Source organism: Schistocerca cancellata, chromosome 5 (assembly GCF_023864275.1).
Source record: "Schistocerca cancellata isolate TAMUIC-IGC-003103 chromosome 5, iqSchCanc2.1, whole genome shotgun sequence".
NCBI lineage: Eukaryota > Metazoa > Arthropoda > Insecta > Orthoptera > Acrididae > Schistocerca > Schistocerca cancellata.
Genome location: NC_064630.1, coordinates 478,471,466 through 478,489,853, shown reverse-complemented (window position 1 = coordinate 478,489,853; position 18,388 = coordinate 478,471,466). Strand labels below are relative to the sequence as shown.

At 40.4% G+C, this 18,388-nt stretch overlaps 1 pseudogene; it reads left to right on the top strand.

Moving 5' to 3' along the window:
* Window positions 1-17,340: 17,340 nt before the first annotated feature.
* On the top strand, window positions 17,341-17,459 carry LOC126189335 (5S ribosomal RNA; annotated as a pseudogene).
* Window positions 17,460-18,388: the final 929 nt, after the last annotated feature.

Below are 18,388 nucleotides of genomic sequence, written 5' to 3'. Positions count from 1 at the left end.
AATGGAATGTTGTCTACTCCGGGGGCCTTGTTTCGACTCAGGGCTTTCAGTGCTCTGTCAAACTCTTCACGCAGTATCGTATCTCCCATTTCATCTTCATCTACATCCTCTTCCATTTCCATAATATTGTCCTCAAGTGCATCGCCCTTGTATAGACCCTCTATATACTCCTTCCACCTTTCTGCTTTCCCTTCTTTGCTTAGAACTGGGTTTCCATCTGAGCTCTTGATGTTCATATAAGTGGTTCTCTTATCTCCAAAAGTCTCTTTAATTTTCCTGTAGGCAGTATCTACCTTACCCCTAGTGAGATACTCCTCTACATCCTTACATTTGTCCTCTAGCCATCCCTGCTTAGCCATTTTGCACTTCCTGTCGATCTCATTTTTGAGACGTTTGTATTCCTTTCTGCCTGCTTCATTTACTGCATTTTTATATTTTCTCCTTTCATCAATTAAATTCAATATTTCTTCTGTTACCCAAGGATTTCTACTAGCCCTCGTCTTTTTACCTACTTGATCCTCTGCTGCCTTCACTACTTCATCCCTCAAAGCTACCCATTCTTCTTCAACTGTATTTCTTTCCCCCATTCCTGTCAATTGTTCCCTTATGCTCTCCCTGAAACTCTGTACAACCTCTGGTTCTTTCAGTTTATCCAGGTCCCATCTCCTTAAGTTTCCACCTTTTTGCAGTTTCTTCAGTTTTAATCTACAGGTCATAACCAAAAGATTGTGGTCAGAGTCCACATCTGCCCCTGGAAATGTCTTACAATTTAAAACCTGGTTCCTAAATCTCTGTCTTACCATTATATAATCTATCTGATATCTTTTAGTGTCTCCAGGGTTCTTCCATGTATACAACCTTCTATCATGATTCTTAAACCAAGTGTTAGCTATGATTAAGTTGTGCTCTGTGCAAAATTCTACCAGGCGGCTTCCTCTTTCATTTCTTAGCCCCAATCCATAATCACCTACTACGTTTCCTTCTATCCCTTTTCCTACACTCGAATTCCAGCCACCAATGACTATTAAATTTTCGTCACCCTTCACTGTCTGAATAATTTCTTTTATTTCATCATACATTTCTTCAATTTCTTCGTCATCTGCAGAGCTAGTTGGCATATAAACTTTTACTACTGTAGTAGGTGTGGGCTTTGTATCTATCTTGGCCACAATAAGGCGTTCACTATGCTGTTTGTAGTAGCTTACCCGCATTCCTATTTTCCTATTCATTATTAAACCTACTCCTGCATTACCCCTATTTGACTTTGTGTTTATAACCCTGTAGTCACCTGACCAGAAGTCTTGTTCCTCCTGCCACCGAACTTCACTAATTCCCACTATATCTAACTTTAACCTATCCATTTCCCTTTTTAAATTTTCTAACCTACCTGCCCGATTAAGGGATCTGACATTCCACGCTCCGATCCGTAGAACGCCAGTTTTCTTTCTGCTGATAACGACATCCTCTTGAGTAGTCCCCGCCCGGAGATCCGAATGGGGGACTATTTTACCTCCGGAATATTTTACCCAAGAAGACGCCATCATCATTTAATCATACAGTAAAGCTGCATGCCCTCGGGAAAAATTACGGCCGTAGTTTCCCCTTGCTTTCAGCCGTTCACAGTACCAGCACAGCAAGGCCGTTTTGGTTATTGTTACAAGGCCAGATCAGTCAATCATCCAGACTGTTGCCCTTGCAATTACTGAAAAGGCTGCTGCCCCTCTTCAGGAACCACACGTTTGTCTGGCCTCTCAACAGATACCCCTCCGTTGTGGTTGTACCTACGGTACGGCTATCTGTATCGCTGAGGCACGCAAGCCTACCCACCAACGGCAAGGTCCATGGTTCATGGGGGGAAGAGCAGAAGAAATATTGAATTTAATTGATGAAAGGAGAAAATATAAAAATGCAGTAAATGAAGCAAGCAGAAAGGAATACAAACGTCTCAAAAATGAGATCGATAGGAAGTGCAAAATGGCTAAGCAGGGATGGATAGAGGACAAATGTGAGGATGTAGAGGCTTATCTCACTAGGGGTAAGAGAGATACTGCCTACAGGAAAATTAGAGACCTTTGGAAAAAAGAGAACCACTTGTATGAATATCAAGAGCACAGATGGAAACCCAGTTCTAAGCAAAGAAGGGAATGCAGAAAAGTGGAAGGGGTATATAGAGGGTCTATACAAGGGCGATGTACTTGAGGTCAATATTATGGAAATGGAAGAGGATGTAGATGAAGATGAAATGGGAGATACGATACTGCGTGAAGAGTTTGACAGAGCACTGAAGGACCCGAGTTGAAACAAGGCCCCGGGAGTACACAACATTCCATTAGAAATGCTGACAGCCTTGGGAGAGCCAGTCCTGACAAAACTCTACCATCTGGTGAGCCAGACGTATGAGACAGGCGAAATACCCTCAGGCTTCAAGAAGAATATAATAATTCCAGTTCCAAAGAAAGCAGGTGTTGACAGATGTGAAAATTACTGAACTATCAGTTTAATAAGTCACAGCTGCAAAATACTAACGTGAATTGTTTACAGACAAATGGAAAAACTGGTAGAAGCTGACCTCGGGGAAGATCAGTTTGGATTCCGTAGAAATGTTGGAACACATGAGGCAATACTGACCCTCCGACTTATCTTAGACGAAAGATTAAGGAAAGGCAAACCTACATTTCTAGCATTTGTATACTTAGAGAATGCTTTTGGCAATATTGACTGGAATACTCTCTTTCAAATTCTGAAGATGGCAGGGGTAAAATACAGGGACCAAAAGGCTCTTTTAAATTTGTACAGAAACCAGATGGCACTTATAAGAGTCGAGGGACATGAAAGGGAAGCAGTGATTGGGAAGGGAGTGAGACAGGGTTGTAGCCTCTCCCCGATGCTATTCAATCAGTATATTGAGCAAGCAGTAAAGGAAACAAAAGAAAAGTTTGGAGAAGGCATTGAAATCCATGGAGAAGAAATAAAAACTTTAAGGTTCGCTGATGACATTGTAATTCTGTCAGAGACAGCAACGGACTTAGAAGAGCAGTTGAACGGAATAGACAGTGTCTTGAAAGGAGGATATAAGATGAACATCAACAAAAGCAAAACGAGGATAATGGAATGTAGTCGAATTAAGTCGTGTGATGCTGAGGGAATTAGATTAGGAAATGAGACACTCAAAGTAGTAAAGGAGTTTTGCTATTTGGGGAGCAAAATAATTGATGATGTTCGAAGTAGAGAGGATATAAAATGTAGACTGGCAATGGCAAGGAAAACATTTCTGAAGAAGAGAAATTTGTTAAAATCAAGTATAGATTTAAGTGTCAGGAAGTCATTTCTGAAAGAATTTGTATGGAGTGTAGCCATGTATGGAAGTGAAACATGGACAATAAATAGTTTAGACAAGAAGAGAATATAAGCTTTTGAAATGTGGTGCTACAGAAGAATGCTGATGATTTGATGGGTAGTTCACATAACTAATGAGGAAGTACTGAATAGGATTGGGGAGAAGAGAAGTTTGTGGCACAACTTGACTAGAAGAAGGGATCGGTTGGTAGGACATGTTCTGAGGCATCAAGGGATCACCAATTTAGTACTGGAGGGCAGAGTGGAGGGTAAAAATCGTAGAGGGAGACCAAGAGATGATTACACTAAGCAGATTCAGAAGGATGTAGGCTGCAGTAGGTACTGGGAGATGAAGAGGCTTGCACAGGATAGAGTAGCATGGTGAGCTGCATCAAACCAGTCTCAGGACTGTAGACCACAATAACAATGACTCACTGCATGCATCAGGAGTGCAACAGGAAATGATTGTCCAGAAGGTACAGACATCTACCTTGTATGGGACGTATATATTACACTTCACAAAATGTTGGTTGTCAACATTCAAAAAATGTTCAGAATGAACCATTAACTTGCACCATGAACACCGAATGAAACAAGGCACACCAGAGTGATCACACCAGTTTGCACCAATGAGAATGAAGACAAACTTTTTTGAATATACAAACTGTGCAGGGCGTTAAGCTAGGTATCCACTTTTAAGGCATGTATTGTAGCACTGGTGTAAGAAGATGATGAGAACCGATGGAATGTGAAGACATGCAACCAAATGTGAAACAGTCTGCTGTTGTTGAACTTATCATGAAACTGGCTATCCTTTAAGGTATAGTTGCCGATGGTGTGATTATATGTTTTGTAGGTACAGAAGAAACAAACATCCAGAGGCTGAATTTGTTCAGTGGTTCCAGGTGGTATGAATTGTAATGTGACACACTTTTCAGGTGGGATAGTTTGTTCCACAGGAGTATGATTTTTATATCCAGATCAAGAATCAAGTAAAAGTAAGATATTTTGATGAGCTGTGTGCCGAAAGCAGTGCTCATACCATAGTTATAGTTCTTTAATACTCATTATCCCACTTTTACTTGCTGTGACGAAAATATTCCCTACTGCCCTTGCAAGATCATGCCCATGAGAAAGACTCATAGTGGGCAGAGCACCTTCAACTTCTTGCAGCACAATAAATAACTTTCCATCCAATTTACCACCCAGATTAACAGTCAGAGTAATTGTTTATGAATGTGTTAAGGCATTGATGTTAATTGATCTCAATAAAACTTTCTTGGTACCTCTAATCTCCAAGGTTCCATTCATATGCATTTCCTCTTCAAATCCAGATTGATAGGGGTTGCAATCAAATTCCTTACTGAATGATGAGATAAGTTTGTTTATCTCATCTACAAATTTTGGGGCCAATTCCACAGTTTGCTGTGCATTGTCAAGTTGACATTTTGTTTGGAATTTTGTTATCTTACATCTTCCAATCTGTAGCATTGTTTGACATTATGCAAACATCCACTGCTTCCCTAGAAATCACAGTAATTTGTTAATTAGAGTTTGATGTCCATATTGTAGTAGGTCAGTATTCTTTAAATTATATCTGGTATATCTGAAATGTGCAAACACCAGTTTTATAACAAGAGCACCACGTCCTTATAAATATCCACAGCTTTTCTTCTGGACTACAGGGTCATTTTGTCGCATACTTATTCAAAATCTGTTCATAATTATAATTTTACTATGCGGTGGATAGTCTTCTATTTATGTAGCTTTGCTTAGTACCTGCTCTTTGGACAATGATCGTCCTTTACTACATTTAACTAGAGATGGGATGTGTGACTCCCTGTCTGATGTGGGTGATGAACTACATGGATCAACACCAGTTTCAATATCATTTCCACTTGTTACACTCATATCATCATCACTGTACTCTCATGTGCAATGTCTGCACAGCCGAGAGTATAGGACACCACACATTCAATTGATTCATCTTGCAGAAATGCTAATATTTCATTGCCACTTCTTTCTCCCTCTGCAAAATTCCTTGGGTTCCTGCATAGTGAAATCTGATCTTTGGAAACTATTGTTCTAGATGTACACTGAAGTGACAAAGAAACTGGTATAGTCATGTGTATTCACATACAGAGATATGTAAACAGGCAGAATATGGCACTGCTGTTGGCCATGCCTGTATAAGACAACATGTGTCTGCCACAGTTGTTAGATTGGTTACTGCTGCTACAGTGGCAGGTTATCAAGATTGAAGTGAGTTTGGGTGTGGTGTTATAGTTGGCACACGAGCAATGGGACACAGCATCTCTGAGGTAGTGATGAAGTGGGGATTTTCCTGTACCATGAATATCAGGAATGTGGTAAAACATCAAACCTCCGACACTGCTATTGCTGGAAAAGGATCCTGCAAGAATGAGACCAACAACAACTGAAGAGAATTGTGCAACATGACAGAAGTGCAACCACTCCACAAATTGCTGCAGATTTCAATGCTGGGCCATCAACAAGTGTCAGTGTGTGAATCATTCAATGAAACATCATCAGTATGGGCTTTTAGGGCTGAAGGCCCGCTCATGTACCCTTGAAGACTGCATAATAACAATAATAATAATAATAATAATGAGCATATGGCACTGGTGGCCAGGAGACCCCTCAAGTGGCGGTTCGGCCGCTGCTCCACAAGTTCTTTAATGCCATTACGGCGACTTGCAAGTGAATGAGGATGAAATGATGATAAAAGACAGACAATACCCAGTCATCTCAAAGCAGAGAAAATCCCTGACCCCACCAGGTATCAAAACTGGGAGCCCGTGCGCGGGAAGCGAGAATGCTACCGCAAGACCATGAGCCGCGGATAATGAATGCATGACAGCAAGCATACACTGACTCTACCTGGATCGCTCTGTCATCTCACAGCAATAAAAAAAAAAAAAAGATTGTTTGACAGTATTATAAAAAGGATAGGTGCTACTCATTGTAATGTGGAGATGCTGATTCACAGTTAGGCACAACAAAGATTGTCAAACAAAGCTTTAAGCTAAACAGGCATTCATCACAATTAGATAACATATATTCCATATCTCCGCTGTGTGGTGAGTAGCAACTACCCTTTTCATAACATTGTCATTATTATGTAATGGATTTTCCATTGTGTGAAGATTAGTGTTTAATGTACCATTGACCACAGTAATAAGGACAGACTATCAGGTTTCTAGCAACAGACAGAGCTTATCTCTTACTGTGTGGTCTCCATCAAGGTGGACACAATCTTCCTCAAGGCTTTTCGCATCAGATCTGTGGCTGAGTAGCAGCCAACTGAATGTTGCGTCAGACGGAATTAGTGATAAGTAAAGAAAGTAAACAGAGGAAATTTGTTCAGTGCGTAAACTTAAAACTAATATTAAATTGACAGATTCTTTGACCAGAAGTTGGCTTACACTACACAAAGTGTTTTCACAGTTTGAAATTCAAGACAGTTTCTCTTCATCAGTATGTTTGAGAATTATTCCCAAACTAAATGTAGGCCTATATATAAAAAAGATTTTAGTGGCAACTGAAGTACAGCAAGTATGATTTCATGACTATTATTTATTTCCATTTATCTGCTTTCCTTTCCTGATTTTCTTCAGCTGCCATATGTGGCACAGCTGTTTCTGCCAGAATAATGGATTTTCATTTCCTTACAATGCAAATGAAGGTGGAAAATATACTGCTTAAGTCAAACAAGTTTAAAAAAATACAGAAATTCCATGTTTATGTGAGGCAATTTGCCTGTATGGAGGCTGAGAAGCTGGAAGACTGCAGCGAAGTGCAGGAAGGCTTGCAGAGAATCAACAATTGGTGAAGTGTCTTACACTGTGAATATCTGTCAAGACAGATCTCCATGTTGATGCATCACTTTCTAGTGAGCAACATTTTGTCATTGAAGAGATCATTCCAATTTCCATGAGCTGAAGTCTTGTACAAGAACTGCTCTCCACACAACAATGACCTGTGCCTGTGCACATTTTTGCATTTATGCAAAAGCAAAATCAGTTATGTTGTACTTGTTTCTTCAGTGACAGTACATCTATAGGTAATAAGTTTCCCGTAACATTACAGTGAGAGAGTTACAGAAGATGAAATGGGTTGTTGCTAAGACTGTGAATTCATTTGTTTATCCAGTGCATAGTACAATGATGTAAATTCCTCATCAGGGGCCATCAACTGGTTTGGACATAAACCTACAAGAATGAAGTCACTTCTTTTGTCTTGGATGAATACAGTTTAAAATAATGTAATATATCACACAGCTATGTTACTTACCTGGCTTATGCTTCAGGAGCAAAAGTTGTGAGAATTTCAGGTCTTCTGATGTAATAAATCAATCATTTTAGGATGAACTGGGCAATAATTCACTTATGTCTGCAAACATGTTTGGGAAAAATAACTTCTTAATAGAGACATAGAGACCCTGCTTCTGTGTATTTAACAAAGTAATATTAATGACAAAATTTCTGTGATTGAAATGGAAATGCCTAGTTGGGGGCACTGACTTTATTGTGTAACTTAAGCCATAGCTATTGTAAATGTAAATGATGTGGTTGAGAGATGGTTATGACACTTCACTTCATGATGGTGAGTGCCATGTCTAGACTTTTGTAAGTTTTCTTTTTTTTTGGGGGGGGGGGGGGGGGCACTCTCATGTGAAAGTTAACACTGTCATCTCATATCTGTAACTGAGTAGACTGATGACCAAACAAAAAGAAAGTACCACTGTAGTTTATTTGTTGCAGTAAACATGATGCAGCCACAGGGTTTCAATGTCTGCCTGATAGCTCTCCTGCTATGCAGTGCTGTGATGGGAGACCTCAGCAACATCTTTTGACACACATCTGGCTGCTGCTGGTGTTAGGCACTTTTCCGGATCACTGAACCCCATTCACAAGAGTTTCACTAAGATATTGAAGGCAGTGAACATTGAAACACACACTGCCTGAGAAAGCAGAGAAATGTAATTATGATTTTTTAAGAAAATTTGTTGAACATATCAACAATGTTTTGTGTTCAGTAGTTGTAGAAGACTGTTATCATATAGACTGCTATGCTAAATTAGTTTCAAACCCGTCCTCTGTTTTAAATGGGAACCACACTCTTGGTACCAAGTTTGATGCCACTTTGCAAGAAGTATGCAATTTTCTAGATTCTTCAGAGAAATCCCAATTTTCAGTATAGGATGTACTGCATAAAGTCAATGAATGACTCCCAGACTGAGATACAATTACTATAAAAATGCTAAGAATACAAATTGACTGAACATTACAGTTAGAGAGTCATTCCACAAATATTCAATGATCCATCTCCCAACACCCAGTCTGGTTAAGGTTAATTGATGATATATCTTCACGATCTGAACTCAGGGCCAAGGCAACCTATCCACATTCCTTCAGAACCTCAACACCATTTCCCCTGTCTGCTTCACCTGGTCCTCCTCTACACAGTTTACCACCTTCCTGGAAATTGACCTCCACCTCTCTGATGGCTTCATCCACACTTCAGTCAACATCAAACTCACTAACCACCAACAGTACCTACATTTCGACAGCTGCCATCCCTTTCCACACAAAAAATTCCCCCACATACAGCTTAGCCACCTGTGGATGACATATCTGCTCTGAGGAGAACACTCTTGCCCTGTATGCTGAAGGGTTCACAAAGGCCTTTGCAGACAGCAAAATTCCCCCAATCTAGTCCACAAACAAATTTCCAATGCCTTATCCTCACACACCCACAATCCTCCCACCATCCCCAAGATTCAGCTAAAAGGAGCGCTCCCTCATCACCCAATATCACTCTGGACTGGAACAAGTGAACCATATTGTCACCAGGGCTTTATCTCTTAGCTTAGCCACCTGTGGATGACATATCTGCTCTGAGGAGAACACTCTTGCCCTGTATGCTGAAGGGTTCACAAAGGCCTTTGCAGACAGCAAAATTCCCCCAATCTAGTCCACAAACAAATTTCCAATGCCTTATCCTCACACACCCACAATCCTCCCACCATCCCCAAGATTCAGCTAAAAGGAGCGCTCCCTCATCACCCAATATCACTCTGGACTGGAACAAGTGAACCATATTGTCACCAGGGCTTTATCTCTTAGCTTAGCCACCTGTGGATGACATATCTGCTCTGAGGAGAACACTCTTGCCCTGTATGCTGAAGGGTTCACAAAGGCCTTTGCAGACAGCAAAATTCCCCCAATCTAGTCCACAAACAAATTTCCAATGCCTTATCCTCACACACCCACAATCCTCCCACCATCCCCAAGATTCAGCTAAAAGGAGCGCTCCCTCATCACCCAATATCACTCTGGACTGGAACAAGTGAACCATATTGTCACCAGGGCTTTATCTCTTAGCTTAGCCACCTGTGGATGACATATCTGCTCTGAGGAGAACACTCTTGCCCTGTATGCTGAAGGGTTCACAAAGGCCTTTGCAGACAGCAAAATTCCCCCAATCTAGTCCACAAACAAATTTCCAATGCCTTATCCTCACACACCCACAATCCTCCCACCATCCCCAAGATTCAGCTAAAAGGAGCGCTCCCTCATCACCCAATATCACTCTGGACTGGAACAAGTGAACCATATTGTCACCAGGGCTTTATCTCTTAGCTTAGCCACCTGTGGATGACATATCTGCTCTGAGGAGAACACTCTTGCCCTGTATGCTGAAGGGTTCACAAAGGCCTTTGCAGACAGCAAAATTCCCCCAATCTAGTCCACAAACAAATTTCCAATGCCTTATCCTCACACACCCACAATCCTCCCACCATCCCCAAGATTCAGCTAAAAGGAGCGCTCCCTCATCACCCAATATCACTCTGGACTGGAACAAGTGAACCATATTGTCACCAGGGCTTTATCTCTTAGCTTAGCCACCTGTGGATGACATATCTGCTCTGAGGAGAACACTCTTGCCCTGTATGCTGAAGGGTTCACAAAGGCCTTTGCAGACAGCAAAATTCCCCCAATCTAGTCCACAAACAAATTTCCAATGCCTTATCCTCACACACCCACAATCCTCCCACCATCCCCAAGATTCAGCTAAAAGGAGCGCTCCCTCATCACCCAATATCACTCTGGACTGGAACAAGTGAACCATATTGTCACCAGGGCTTTATCTCTTAGCTTAGCCACCTGTGGATGACATATCTGCTCTGAGGAGAACACTCTTGCCCTGTATGCTGAAGGGTTCACAAAGGCCTTTGCAGACAGCAAAATTCCCCCAATCTAGTCCACAAACAAATTTCCAATGCCTTATCCTCACACACCCACAATCCTCCCACCATCCCCAAGATTCAGCTAAAAGGAGCGCTCCCTCATCACCCAATATCACTCTGGACTGGAACAAGTGAACCATATTGTCACCAGGGCTTTATCTCTCTTCCTGCCCTGAAAGAGGGACATCCTACCCGAGATCCTTCGCACCCCTACTAAAGTGGTGTTTCATTGCCCACCCAACCTACACATCATCTTAGTGTATCTCTGTGCCACTCCCACTCTCAACTGCTTATTACAGAGATCATATACATGCAGCAGACCAAAGTACAAGATCTGCCTAATCCACACACCAAGCACCTACTACTCTAGTCATGTCACTGGCTTAGCCTACCCCGTCAGAGGCTGGGCAACCTGTGACAGCAGCCAACATATACCAGCTCTGGTGCAATCACTGCACAGCTTTCTGTATTGTATGACTATAAACCAGCTGTCCACCAGTATGAATGGCCACCCCCAAACTATGGCCAAAAAGAAAGTAGACCGTACTTGGGGCACAATGTGCAGCTGAACATAAAATGATTTATTTTAATGACTGGTTCACAACCCAGATTATACAGATCCTCCCCTCCACCATTAGCTCTTCTGAACCACACAGACCAGAGTTATCCTTACAACATATTCTCTGTTTCTGAAATTATCCCGGAAGGTGTACACAATCAAAGGCAGAGCCACGTGTGAAAGCACCCACGTGATTTACCAACTGACCTGCCTACACTGTGAAGCGTTCTATGTGGGAATGACCAGCAACAAACTGTCCATTCGCATGAATGAACACAGACCGACAGTGTTTGTTGGTAATGAGGATCACCCTGTGGCTAAACATGCCTTGGTGCATGGCCAGCACATCTTGGCACAGTGTTACACCGTCCGGGTTATCTGGATACTTCCCACTAACACCAACCTGTCCGAACTCCGGAGATGGGAACTTGCCCTTCAGCATATCCTCTCTTCTCGCTATCCGCCAGGCCTCAATCTCCGCTAATTTCTAATTTCAATCTGCCGCCGCTCATACCTCACCTGTCTTTCAACATCATCTTTGCCTCTGTACTTCCGTCCCGACTGACATCTCTGCCCAAACTCTTTGCCTTTACAAATGTCTGCTTGTGTCTGTGTGTATGCGGATGGATATGTGTGTGTGTGCGAGTGTATACCTGTCCTTTTTTCCCCCTAAGGTAAGTCTTTCCGCTCCCGGGATTGGAATGACTCCTTACCCTCTCCCTTAAAACCCATATCCTTTTGTCTTTCCTTCTCTTTCCCTCTTTCCTGACGAGGCAACCGTTGGTTGCGAAAGCTAGATTTTTGTGTGTATGTTTGTGTTTGTTAGTGTGTCTATCGACCTGCCAGCGCTTTTGTTTGGTAAGTCTCATCATCTTTCTTTTTAAATATATCCTGGTTAAAACATGCATATGAACTTCTTTGAGTAGAATTTCACTAGAAATATTTTTTGTCATAATAGATGTCTTTGAAAGCTGAACTGTTTTCCATAAAAACAGAAAAACAAAGATCTAAAGATTGAATTAAGGGGTGGTGGTGCTAGATGCTCACCCACTAGGGGAGGGAACTTTTCTGTTTCTCACTACTGCATGCAGTATGACTATTTTCCTAAAGTTTCAAATGCTTATAAATTATTTCCCCTATTTTTCTTAATTTGCCTGGGGTATAAGAAAGGTGGCAAGCTACAGGTTGTCCATTGATTATTCTTAACTGTTTTAAAAAAATAATGTTATCTCAAAGAAATAACACAGATAAATAACTATCAACTGTATTCCCTGAGTAACACAAATTTAGAACCATGGGTATGGCATGTCATTAATAACATGGCTTAACACTGTATCTTACTTTTATTGATATTAGCAAACACAAAAATGCTCCACTGCTATCCAAGCCCCTCCAAAATTTGAGATAAGGACATTATTATCCTTGCCCCCCCCCCCCCCCCCCCCCACCTACATCACGGGGAGGAGCAAGTTGTATGAGAGCATGCTAACCACCCTTTCCAGCCACAGCCATAGGTTTTAAACACTTTTTATTTTTATTACATTTATATCACTTTTCTTGCAAAAACAGGTAATTTCTCTTGTTGAATCTTACCATTATAAGTTATTTCTTTAGATTGCTGTTACAGAGTTTACACACAAATTATACATATAGCTAAAGATAAGACAAGAACAATGAATTTATATATGGTACACGTATAGCTAAAGAAAATGGCAAGTAAATAATGTTACGCCTTGGGGTTTTTTCTCGGGTTCCATCCTTAGTTGAGACTAATCTTTTCCTTTCCAGTGTGGTAGTTCAAGTTTATATGCCAACTGGCTCTGCAGATGATGAAGAAATTGATGAAATGTATGATGAGATAAAATAAATTATTCAGGTAGTGAAGGGACATGAAAATTTAATAGTCATGGGTGACTGGAATTCGACAGTAGGAAAAGCAAGACAAGGAAACTTAGTGGGTGAATATGGATTGGGGGAGAGAAATGAAAGAGGAAACCGTCTAGTAGAATTTTGCACAGAGCACAACTTAATCATAGCTAACACTTGGTTCAAGAATCATAAAAGAAGGTTGTATACATGGAAGAATCCTGGAGATACTAGACGGTATCAGATAGATTATATAATGATAAGAGAGAGATTTAGGAACCAAGTTTTAAATTGTAAGACATTTCCAGGGGCAGATGTGGACTCTGACCACAGTCTATTGGTTATGAACTGTAGATTAAAACTGAAGAAACTGGGAAAGGGTGGGAATTTAAGGAGATGGGACCTGGATAAACTGAAAGAACCAGAGGTTGTACAGAGTTTCAGGGAGAGCATAAGGGAACAATTGACAAGAATGGGGGACAGAAATACAGTAGAAGAAGAATTGGTAGCTCTGAGGGATGAAGTAGTTAAAGCAGCAGAGGATCAAGTAGGTAAAAAGACAAGGGCTAGTAGAAATCGTTGGGTAACAGAAGAAATATTGAATTTAATTGATGAAAGGAGAAAATATAAAAATGCAGTAAATGAAGCAGGCAGAAAGGAATACAAACATCTCAATAATGAGATCGATAGGAAGTGCAAAATGGCTAAGCAGGGATGGATAGAGGACAATTGTGAGAATGTAGAGGCTTATCTCACTAGGGGTAAGACAGATACTGCCTACAGGAAAATTAAAGAGACCTTTGGAGAAAAGGTATGAATATCAAGAGCACAGTCTGAAACCCAGTTCTAAGCAAAGAAGGGAAAGCAGAAAGGTGGAGGGAGTATATAGAGGGTCTATACAAGGGCGACGTACATGAGGACAGTATTATGGAAATGGAAGAGGATGTAGATGAAGATGAAATGGGAGATACGATACTGCGCGAAGAGTTTGACAGAACACTGAAAGACCTGAGTTGAAACAAGGCCCCAGGAGTAGACAAAATTCCATTAGAACTACTGACAGCCTTGGGAGAGCCAGTCCTGCATCTGGTGAGCAAGATGTATGAGACAGGTGAAACACCCTCAGACTTCAAGAAGAATATAATAATTCCAATCCCAAAGAAAGCAGGTGTTAACCGATGTGAAAATTACCAAACTATCAGTTTAATAAGTCACAGCTGCAAAATACTAATGTGAATTCTTTAGAGACGAATGGAAAAACTGGTAGAAGCCAACTTCGGGGAAGATCCGTTTGGATTCCGCAGAAATGTTGGAACATGTGAGGCAATACTGACCCTATGACTTATCTTAGAAAATAGATTAAGGAAAGGCAAATCTACGTTTCTAGCATTTGTAGACTTAGAGAAAGCTTTTGACAATATTGACTGGAATACTCTCTTTCAAATTCTAAAGATGGCAGAGGTAAAATACAGAGAGCGAAAGGCTATTTACAATTTGTACAGATACCAGATGGCCGTTATGAGAGTCAAGGGGCATGAAAGGGAAGCAGTGATTGGGAAGGGAGTGAGACAGGGTTGTAGCCTGTCCCCGATGTTATTCAATCAGTATATTGAAAGAGCAGTAAAGGAAAAAAAAGAAAAATTCGGATTAGGTATTAAAATCCATGGAGAAGAAATAAAAACGTTGAGGTTCGCCGATGACATTGTAATTCTGTCAGAGACAGCAAAGGACTTGGAAGAGCAGTTGAACAGAATGAACAGTGTCTTGAAAGGAGGGTATAAGATGAATATCAACTAAAGCAAAACAAGGATAATGGAATGTAGTCGAATTAAGTCGGGTGATGCTGAGGGAATTAGATTAGAAAATGTGACACTTAATGTGGTAATGGAGTTTTGCTATTTGGGGAGCAAAATAACTGATGATGGTCGAAGTAGAGAGGATATAAAATGTAGACTGGCAATGGCAAGGAAAGCATTTCTGAAGAAGAGAAATTTGTTAACATCAAGTATAGATTTCAGTGTCAGAAAGTCGTTTCTGAAAGTATCTGTATGGAGTGTAGTCATGTATGGAAGTGAAACATGGACGATAAATAGTTTGGACAAGTAGAGAACAGAAGCTTTTGAAATGTGATGCTACAGAAGAATGCTGAAGATTAGATGAGTAGATCTCATAACTAATGAGGAGGTATTGAACAGAATTAGGGAGAAGAGGAGTTTGTGGCACAACTTGACAAGAAGAAGGGACCGGTTGGTAGGACATGTTCTGAGGCATCAAGGGATCATAAATTTAGCATTGGAGGGCAGCGTGGAGGGTAAAAATGGTAGAGGGAGACCAAGAGATGAATACACTAAGTGGATTCAGAAGGATGTAGGTTGCAGTAAGTACTGAAAGATGAAGAGGCTTGCACAGGATAGAGTAGCATGGAGAGCTGCATCAAACCAGTCTCAGGACTGAGGACAACAACAACAACGACATGATAGCCAAAATGGTCTACCATGCTGTCTCACAGATGACTCAGTCTTCAGTGTGTTTTTTCTTCTTTGATGTTGCTAATATTATGATTCAGTTCTTCCTACTGTGCCAGCTACCCTTTGTAGTACATTACTTCATCAGTTATCACTGTTTTGTCAATCTTCTCTCTTCAAGTTGATCTGACTCTATCCTCTCAGGTGGCCCCCGTCATTCATGTTCTGCAGTTGGCCAACATCACCTTTTTGCCTTTCATATCAGAGTGATCATTGTGGATGTCCATCTGAGGTGTCAGTGTCTCTCGTGTTGTTGAGAGTGATCTTTAATTTGGAAGGCTGTTGCAACACCCATTTGCACACTGACCTGCATCAATCATGATTCTGCTTGTGCTCGCCAGTGGTGGGCTGATCAGTAGGTGGCAAACCTTCTTCGGTAGAAGGCAGGCTGCTTCCAACTCAGCAGATCGTATGCTTCTCACAGTGAAATTGTATAGGTTTCCCAATGAAGTACGTCAACGAATATGATGATTTTTGTTGTAAATATGTCGAATCCCTGTTCCCCTGTAGCAACTTCATTAACGAACTAGAAATATGTAATTTAAAAGAGGTGTCTTATTTTAAATATGATTTGACAGAACTTTATAAAATCAGCAAAAGACTATTCCCACACCAAAACGTGGGAAGTAACATCATTCACAGAAGTTACCCCATCTACTTCAACTACTGATATTGTCTCAACGCTGTCAGACTATGCCCAAATACTGATGCTGCATGCTTGAGGAATGTGCATAAAATACATCAGAAGATATCATTAAGTGCTTTATGAATGGCTACAGATTTTTGGCTTATTTAAGGTACATGGGCAGGAAGAGAACGTTACGGCAGTGCTAAAAAAAATGACTGTAATCCAATCATGGGATGGTAAGTAAAATATATAAGATTTGTTAAATGAATAGCTTACAATGTGTGCATTTAAGGTAGTTTTATTTTTCCTATCAGCAAGTGAAGAACAGTTCTTGGTAATTTCTTGAGTTTCATCCTTTGTGGCCATTATTCTGATGTAGTTTTCAAGTCTTATTTTCACGTGTGTATAAAGCTTTTTCTTTGTTTTAACACCTCATTTTCTGAAGAATTTGCTTCTATTCTACATTAAAGTCAAAAACATGCTAATCAACAATGGTTAATGTAGTGTCTATTTTTGTTAGAAAATAACAGTACTCACTGTAATTTGTACAGTATTGATAGCACATCTACACACTGTAATGTGATCGTTACAATTACATTTTTACTAATTTATTATTCAGTTGTGGCAAAGGAAATGCACCGAGAGTAAAGATGGGCAAAATGTGGAATTATAATTGTATTAAACATTACAGTATTGATTGAGATTTTATTACACTGGCATTTATTGTCTAATATTACAGGTTCATCTTGATTTGCAGGGACCAAGGGCATAAGATATATTGCAGTAGTAACGCCCCTGACAAAGTACTGCCAAATGATGTGAATTTTGCCTTGAGAGAGTATCTTGTACAGCTAATACTCTTTATTCGTAGGAAAGCAATTTCTAAATAGCCAATTCCTTAATCAGAGATTTCGTAACTCTGAAATAAAAAATATCGTAAACATACAAATCTGCTGGGAGTGATAATACTACACAGAAAACATAAATATTTGGAGCCCACAATGATTAAAAATTATTTTGTATTTAATGTTTTTTGTGTAAACATGCTGAAGTCGGCGAGTTATGTAATATGCCAAGGAACATGTGGAAGACAATTGCGCCCCAATTTTCTTTGGTCAGAACACAATAAAATATGAAACCAATATTTTCCTTGGCCAGTGGCCTTGCCGCAGTGGTAACACCAATTCCTGTCCGATCACTGATGTTAAGAGCTGTTGGGCTCGGTTAGTACTTGGATGGGTCACCATCTGGGTCTGCCGAGTGCTGTTGGCAAATGAGGTGCACTCAGCCCTTGTGAGGCCTATTGAGAAGCTGCTTGACTGAGTAGTGACACTGGTCACAAAAGCTGACAACAGCTGGGAGAGTTGTGTGCTGACCATATGCCCCTCTGTATCCACACTTGGTGATGCCTAAGGACCGAGGATGACACAGTAGCCAGTCAGTACCGTTGGGCCTTAAGAGCTGTTCAGATGGTGGTTTTTTTTATTTTTTAAATACTTTCTTGAACATGCTGGAACCATATTATAAGTGGGTCTACAACCACAGACTGTTATATCAAATGTTTGTTGATAGTAAATATTGGAACTGAGAATAGTTAATTGAAAATAATAATGATATAAATTTATATTTGATACCCTTTAGAAGCAATCCTGACAATTTGTACTGATGCACAAGTCCGTGAGGATATCACACTTAAAAGCATTGGCTGCAACTGTAATTAATTTATTCAGGAAACTTGGATTTGTTTTGTTATAAGGCTCAGCTTCCATTACATTTTGTTATGAGGCACGACTTCCATCCATTTGAACTTACTTACAGTAGTCAAACCTAGGTGCACCTCTGTAATTTTTATCCCACCCAGTTCCCTCCAGTACCAAATTGACTTGATAATTCCTTGATGCCTTGGGATGTGTCCTAACAGTCAGTCCCATTTTTTAGTTGTACCATTAATTTCTCTTCTTACCAAATTTATTCAGTACCACCTATATTTATCCAGTATACCCATACAATCTTCACCATTCTTCTGTAACACTACATTTCAGATGCTTTATTCTTATGCAAATTGATTTTCAGGTTGTGTAAACACCTACTTAATCGCATTAAATGAACACTGACATAACAAGTTTGAATAGGCATTTTGTTGTGATGACTGATCTGTAGTGTAACCAGAGGATTAGGTTAGGATGGCTAGGTGACAGTTC